Source organism: Callorhinus ursinus, unplaced genomic scaffold (genome assembly GCF_003265705.2).
Source record: "Callorhinus ursinus isolate GAN/ISIS: 27379988/994484 unplaced genomic scaffold, GSC_fseal_2.0 scaffold1, whole genome shotgun sequence".
Lineage (NCBI taxonomy): Eukaryota > Metazoa > Chordata > Mammalia > Carnivora > Otariidae > Callorhinus > Callorhinus ursinus.
In genome coordinates, this window is record NW_027397063.1 from 119,454,640 (window position 1) to 119,462,735 (window position 8,096).

General features: G+C 41.4%; 1 long non-coding RNA gene across 1 annotated transcript in view; it reads left to right on the plus strand.

Annotated features, from left to right (window-relative positions):
• Positions 1 to 3,481, plus strand: part of LOC141374021 (uncharacterized) — a 71,680-nt gene extending 68,199 nt beyond the window's left edge. Inside the window, exons 4-5 of the long non-coding RNA XR_012380568.1 lie at positions 1,524 to 1,645; positions 3,378 to 3,481. This is a non-coding gene — a long non-coding RNA (uncharacterized lncRNA). The remainder of the gene's footprint in view (positions 1 to 1,523; positions 1,646 to 3,377) is intronic.
• Positions 3,482 to 8,096: the final 4,615 nt, after the last annotated feature.

Genomic DNA, 8,096 nt, shown 5'->3' on the forward strand with positions numbered 1-8,096 from the left:
ACAAATGCCATGGTGCTGACAGGCAGGTGGAGCTGGGGAAGAAGAGAGTGGATGTTTATTGAGCACCTTCTATAGCCAGGCACTTACAATTTACTATTGCATGTAATTTTCACGTGTCTCTAATGAAGGAGATATTTATATTTTGTAAGTGAGAAAAATCAAGGCATTTAGAAGTTGAGCATTTGCCCATCCAGCTGTCCCTATAGGATTTGAACCCATCCATATATGCTCCAAAGTCCTTCTATACTCTTTGTGTCAGCCCATTCCAACATTATTTTTGTTACTCTTTTCTAGCACCAGGCAAACCGCAAAGAAGGGTCAAGATAATCACCCTTATCATGTAACACAAGCATTTATAGTGCATCTATCAAGTACTGGGCTTTGTGCTGGGTAGGGGGAAAATACCAAAAAGCTATGAAATCTTTGTGTGACTGAGAAAGGCTCTAGAGGTATGAGGGCATCACATAAATGTGGCTTTCGCTGCAATTGCAGGAGATCCAAACATTGTCCCATGGCTTACAAGGCCCTATATTCTTGCTAGTCACAGTGGGCTTCGAGGACCAGTAGTTAATATCAGCCTCATCTGGTAGCTTATGAGAAATGTGAAGCCTCAGGCCCCAGCCTAGACCACTGAATCAGACTCTGCATTTTAACAACATCCCCAGGTGATTTGTATTCACATTCAAGCTTGAGAAGCATAGCCTACAACCTCTTTGTTACTGCCCAGCCATAGTAGCCTTCTTTTTGCCCATAAACATGATTATCTGGCTCCTACCTCAGCACCTTTGCCCTTGCTATTCCCTTCCTCTGACTGCCTTGTCCCCCAATTTCTTTCGTGGCTCTGTTTTGTCATTCAGATTTTGGCTTAAGCAGTATTTCCTCTGAAAGTCCAAGAGTGCTGACTCCTAGAGTACTGCATTATCCTCTTATATTTTCTCATAGTATTTATTATTCTCTGAAATTATATATTGCTTATTTGTGTCCATACTTATTATCAGTTTCCTCTCACTAGAATGTTAAACTTGAATGCAGGACTGCTTTGCCTGTCTCGTTCACTGTTTTATTTCCAGCACCTGGAACACTGCCTGGGTCAAGCTTGATGTCCAGTAAGTGTTTTATAAATTAATAAATGGATGAACAACGGAAAGTATTTCATTGCTTTTGAAATTTCAGCATGTTGATATTAAAAGCTAAGGTTATTTGCAAACATTTATCTAACCAACTACCAATCTATATGACCACAACATTTTTTGTGTGTTTGCTAGTTTGAGATAAAGTTCTTTGGAGCTGCAGTTCATGGATCAAGGAGAGGAAAGCTGTAGTAGGAAAAAAAAAGTTCTTCCTAAACTTTTGCCATTTTATTATAAATTGATTTTGGTAGGCTGGCATTGGGGAAATTTTGACTTATCTGCATAGGTAAGTTTTCCTCTTAATACCCTTTCAGCAATTCCCTTGAGAAATGCAGATATTTACTCCTGGCACATGCAAAAATGTGATTGGAAATCTTCTCTTTTTATTTATAGGCACCTACAAGGAAGTGGTTTATTTCTTGGTTAAAAACACCAGTTTAAAGAGACTTCATGCATACTTTACGAGCTGACTCTGCAGTAATACACTGCAGATATTCCTGGAATGAACGGCAAAGGTAACTGCCCTGAATTCTGATCAGACAGCCTGGGAAGAACTCGCGCACCTATGATCTATGAGGGTCCTATAAAAAACAAAATGAGAAAGAAAAACTGTTTGATACTTAATATATGCCAGGTGACTTAGAAAACAAGATCTCATTTTAAGTCTCATAACAACCTTATGAGGCAATAATACCCCATTTTACAGAGTGAGACATGATGATGAAGATGTTAAGACTTAATCAAAGTCATCCTGCTGGTAAGTGGCAGAGCTGGAATTCAAATCCATGTTCTGGCCACCATAGTACTGGCCATTCTTAGTGAAACTTCATTCTCTACCATCCACTGTCCATGGTAGGGTGAGTCTGCTGCTGCCCTTTCATATGAAAACTTTTTCTGTGAGAGCCAAATTTTCTACTTCCTTCAAAAGAACACCCCAGGGACCAATGGCATTATAAAGGACTTACGAGGAAAATAGACAGAGAATGCTCTAGCTCTGAGGTGGGGAAATCCAGAGATGAAAATTTTGTTTACCTCACAGAACTGTGTGGCATTTTTAGTCAGTGGATCCAACCAGATATAATTTATTAAGAATTTGAGATTAGTCATTGTGATTTCACATACACATGTGCATTATTTTATTAGCCAGAGAGTGACAGCCATTGTCAAGTGGAGGACCTAATTCAGACTAAATATTCCTGACTTGTTTTGTCTACAGAGGAGAAAATAATTTTGAGGGCAATCTGATATTCAGATGCCTGAATCTTTCTTTCTAGTTACCTGAAGGCATTGAGAGGAGAGGTTGCTTGGACAGTACCCCTCTCCCCATTAGATTCTACTCCTAAGCCCTAGATCTCTCTCTCTCTCTCTTTTTAAAGATTTTATTTATTTATCTTACAGAAAGAGTGAGAGACAGAGCAGGGAGGAGGAGGCAGAGAGAGAGAGAGAGAAGCAGACTCCTTGCTGAGCAGGGACTCGACAGGGGACTCGATCCCAGGACCCTGGGATCATGACCTGAGCCAAAGACAGATGCTTAACCGACTGAGCCACCCAGGTGCCCCAGCCCTAGACCTCTTAAAGAGATGATCTGGAGCCTTGATTTCCTGAGGGCTCATTTTACATCTTTTCTCCTGGAAATGAAATACCCTAACTCTATCCCAGTATCCATGCAAAGGACCAAGGCAATATTTTTCAGGTGAACCCAAAAGGTTTTGCCTGGGTTCCCAGGAGTTTCCTTTTCTGTGCCAAGAGGCCATTTGTGCAAAAGGGGTCCTGAATTTCTTTGCTAAGTGCTTTGAAATTTCCCGACAGAGTTTGGGTAATTCCCAGTAGATGGCGCTCATCAGCAACTTTCTGAAAAAGCCATGCCTTGAACTTTCACAAAAGTACTTCGAAAAGGTTTTGAGATTACAGCCTTTTGGAAGACTAGAGCTTTGTAAAAGATACATTTTAGCTCATTTCCTGACTCATTGCCCATTCTTTCAGAAATAAGAATTTGACGGGCAGGAGGGAAGGTTGCTTTCCCTTAGTTTATAAAGTTACTTTCTTTTTTAAAATTTTGGTAACTTTAATATCTGGCTCAGAGGAAAAAAGAATAGTCAGAGAAAAATTCTTCTCCATCTAGCCCCCATTTTTTTCCCCACTTAGAGGATCCGAATGTATCTCTACCCCCCAAACACACTGTACCCCAGAGGTTTTTATTTAGATGTCAGTTGCTTAGAACTCAAAATTACCTTCTTTTTGAAATAGGTATTTTAAGAATGGCGGTGAGGCCCCCATAAATGCCTTCTCAACTCCTGCTGTGCCTGAAGTTCAGAGTCTCCGCGCTATTTCAATAAAATCTAGGCATTGTGGATGCCATTGTTTCTATGGAAAATGAATTCTGAACTCCTTTACTCTCAGTGGAGCTGCAGGGGCTGATACAGTTTTCCTGGCACCTGTAACTTGTCAATTATCCTGTGTAACAGAGGGAGCGCTCATGAGCCTTTATGCTTTGTTATCCTTAAATGGGCAGTTACCCTCCCAGCGCAGACCTGAGCTTCCTCCCCATGCAGGGCTTTGGGAATCCACTGTTCTCAAAGCAGAAGATGCTTTTCCTCAAAATCAGGTCTCCGATTGAGTTTATACCTTCTTTCAGTAGTTGAGTAATCCTATCTTTGGCAGATGCAGCCCCACAATAAATTACAGAATTTTAATCACATTGATTATAGATTATAAAGGATATCTGGGAAAAATTGAAGTACAAAAGGACTGAAAATGCAGTTCAGGGGATAGCAAAATCAGAGGAAAACTTTGATGGTAGGTAATTCACCAAATCTTCTTTTAGAAACTGTGGTTCATTTTATCACCAGCTGATGGTACACACCATTCCTTCTATATTCAGGCCCTGTCTAGTCTAAGCAGTGATGGGGTCCTTAGGTTGGGTCCCAGGTGTCTCCTAAGACCTTAGGGTACAGATGCTAAGTCTGATCTTAGTACAAAGTATAATCTTAGCTCTTTGTTAAGTGTTAGAAGGGTAGAAATATTAAATTTTAGTGTTATGCACATAAAAGACAATAAGGCTTTTTAAATAAAAAGCTATTGCCAGATATATACAAGGGTCATTTTGCTAAGTATTTATTTTCCCCTTTCCGAACCCTCCTACACTGTAGGTGGGAATGCAAGCTGGTGCAACCCCTCTGGAAAACAGTATGGAGGTTCCTCAAACAGTTGAAATTAGAGCTACCATTCGATCCAGCAATTGCACTACTGGGTATTTACCCCAAAGATACAAATGTAGGGACCCGAAGGGGTATGTGCACCCCAATGTTTATAGCAGCAATGTCCACAATAGCCAAACTGTGGAAAGAGCCAAGATGTCCATCGACAGATGAATGGATAAAGAAGAGGTGGTATATATACACAATGGAATATTATGCAGCCATCAAAAGGAATGAGATCTTGCCATTTGCAATGACGTGGATAGAACTGGAGGGTGTTATGCTGAGTGACATAAGTCAATCAGAGAAAGACATGTATCATATGACCTCACTGATAGGAGGAATTCTTAATCTCAGGAACAAACTGAGGGTTGCTGGAGTGGTCGGGGGTGGGAGGGATGGGGTGGCTGGGTGATGGACATTGGGGAAGATATGTGCTACGGTGAGCGCTGTGAATTGTGTAAGACTGTTGAATCACAGATCTGTACTTCTGAAACAAATAACGCAACATATTTTAAGAAAAAAGAAAAAGAAGAAGATAGCAGGAGAGGAAGAATGAAGGGGAGTAAGTCAGAGGGGGAGACGAACCAGGAGAGATGATGGACTCTGAAAAACAAACTGAGGTTTCGGGAGGGGAGGAGGGTGGGGGGATGGGTTAGCCTGGTGATGGGTATTGAGGAGGGCACATTCTGCATGGAGCACTGGGTGTTATGAACAAACAATGAATCATGGAACAGTACACCAAAACAAATTATGTAATATATGGTGATTAACATAACAATAAAAAAATTTAAAAAAAGGTAATATTTTCCCCTTTCCCTTCTATTATTTTCAGTGTTTCCTCCCAGAGAGTGTTCTGTTTAGATCTCTCATTTATTTATGCATTTGATAAATATTTACCAAGCATCTTCTACATGCCAAGTCCTCATCTAGATAAGAGATCAGCAAACTATTGTTCATGGGCAAAATCCAGCCCACCACCTATTTTTGTAAATAAAGTTTTAATAGAACAGAGCCATGCTTACACATTTACATATCATCTATGGCTGCTTTCATGCTACAGTGACGGGGGCTAAGTAGTTGCAGCAGAGACTGTTTGACTTGCAAAGCCCTTTACAGAAAGACTTGTTGTCTATAATGAAGATACAGTGGTCTATGGTCCTAATGAATTAACAGTTTTGGGAGGAGACGTGATGCTAGAAAGAGAGAGACAATAAATAAGTAAACACACACACACACACACACACACACACACACACACACACATATATATATATACTGCTAAGTGCTATAAAACAAATAAAGCCAGGTGATGTACAAGAAAATGGATAGGGGACAGAGGAGTTATTTGAGATGGCATGGTGAGGGGAGGTCTTCTGGAGGGACTTACATGTGAACAGATCTATCTGAGTGTAGGGAGAGGGCATATATAAGGAGATCTGGGGAAAAGCCCCTGAGGCGAGGGAAGATCACCAGCAAAGGCTTAGTCTGGAATTAGGTTGATATGTTAAAGGTGCAGAGACAGGTTGGTTAGTTTGGGGTGGGCACAGCGAGAGGAAAAATGACAGAGATGAAGTCAAACAGGTGGTCAGGGGCTGGATCAATGGGGCCTTACAGTGTTCCCCAAACACTGGGAAGCCTTTGGATGGTTTGAAGCAGCCTAGTGACATGAACTGATGAATACTTTCAAAGATCATTCTGGGTGTCAGGAAATGGGCTGGAGTGGGGCAAGGATGGAGGAAGGAGACTGATCAGGAGAAATCTAAGTGAGACGGAATGGAAGCAGTGGTGATGAGAAGTGGATTGATCTGGGCCATCTTCTGGAGTTGTGACCAGTGGGACATGCTGATGGATTGGGTTTGGGAGTGTGAGGGAAAAAGAGGATTCAGGGTGAGTTTAGGTCTTGGATGGAGTAACCAGTGGAGGGTGGTGTGTTTATCTACCTGGAGAAGACTGAAGGTGGAACAGATTTGGGTAGAGATGTGGATAAAGAGTTTCGTTTGGGGAAAATTAAGTTTGAGGTGCCTGTTAGATATCCAAGTAGAGATGTCAGAGAAGCTATTAGATATGTACTTTTGATATGATATCAAAATTGGAGTGCTATCAGAATTAGAAATACGAACTTTAGAGTCCGTGGCGTATTGATGGTTTTCATAGCCATGGGGGTGGAAGAGATCACCTAGGAAAATAATCATATCAACATGATTATTTATATAGATAGAAAAAAGGAGAGGGCTACCAAACAGGTATAAGTATTGCAAAGATCTTCTCACAGAATGGGAAAAGTATGAATTAGATTCACATTCTAATTCCTCCTCGGCTTTACTAGCCATGCAGCGTTGGCCCTTTTACATCTCTGCTCCTCTGTTTCCTGAAGTTGAAAATCTTAAAAATCTACTACTTTAGCCTCTGATTTAACCAGTGATTGGTTGCCAAGTCATATTTCTTATCTAATCATGAGTCACTTCTACATGGAAGAACAAAACTCCTTGGTCTTCATGTGTTCTCACTTGAAGTCATTTCCCAGATTTGTGGATTAAGGAGCAGAAGTGTTGGGGATCCAGTGTTTGGAAACTCTTGTTTGATCTGCACGCAGCTAGGATGACAGAGCTTCCTAGCAGCCTTCCCACCTTGTGCTGATAATGTGGAACCAGTGGTGATGCTAGCTTCGTATAGTCCTCTGAGTTGATGTGGAGAGCAACTATATCTCCATGCAGGGGAAGAGCTGTCTGCACTTTTGAGTTCAGAGCAGACTTCAGGGCTCTAGGGCTCTGAACTTGGCTGGAGTATGTCCAGGAGGCTTAGAATTGGGAAGTTCTCCAGTCATTCCTTTCAGTATTTTCAAAGAAACAAAGACATTGTCATCCTAAAGCCAGTAGACCTCTGCCCCTATTTGAATCATCCTAAACTGGAGAATTGGAGATTGCTGGCCTCACTTACTATCCCCTACCCAAGACAGCCTAGAAGGATGATCTCAGGCCATTGGAGACTTTGTGACCAAAGAGTCTGCATTTATAGAGTGATTTAAGCAAGATATTTATTTTATTTGAGCTCAGTTTTCCCTATCTGTGAAATGCATGTAGTATCAGCTTTATTGGTTAGTATACAGATTCATGGAGATCATCTTTGTGAGAATGTCTAGCAGAGTCAGTATTAGTTTCTTCTCCTGTGGGGTACACTCCTGGTCTGTCCTTAGTATGTGTGCCCTGCCCCAGTGACTTATGCAATGATGGTAAGACAGGGGAACTAGGGCCAGCCTTGGGAAGGAGGCCTGGAGAATGAATGGGGATGTTAGAACTGGTGAGAAAAGCAATATTCGCCTGTAACACTGGGGTGCTGTTTCCTGCATTCCACTCAGTCTTCTCTGTTTTATAAATTTTCTCCAGGTATAATGTACTAGTTGTACCATTTATAAATATATATTTATAATAAATATATGTTTTGTTTTTGTCCATTCCTGGCACAGAGCTCCTAACACCCTTGGAATTTCCTGTGATGAGGGTGGCAAAATGTCTTTTGTTATGCTATCGAGGCAACTTTTGGAAAGCTACCTAAGGATGTGGGCTGGTTGCCAGGGGAGCCAATTGTATGATTGGTGGGTTTAAACTTTTAGTTGTGTCCCCCTCCTCCGATCCTGACCTCCAGAAGGACAGAGGAGCTACAGATGGAGTTCAGCCATCAATAGCCAGTAATTTAATCGATTATAGCTATGTAATGAAGCCTCCATAGAAACCCTAAAGGATGAGATTCAGAGGACTTCCAGGTTGTT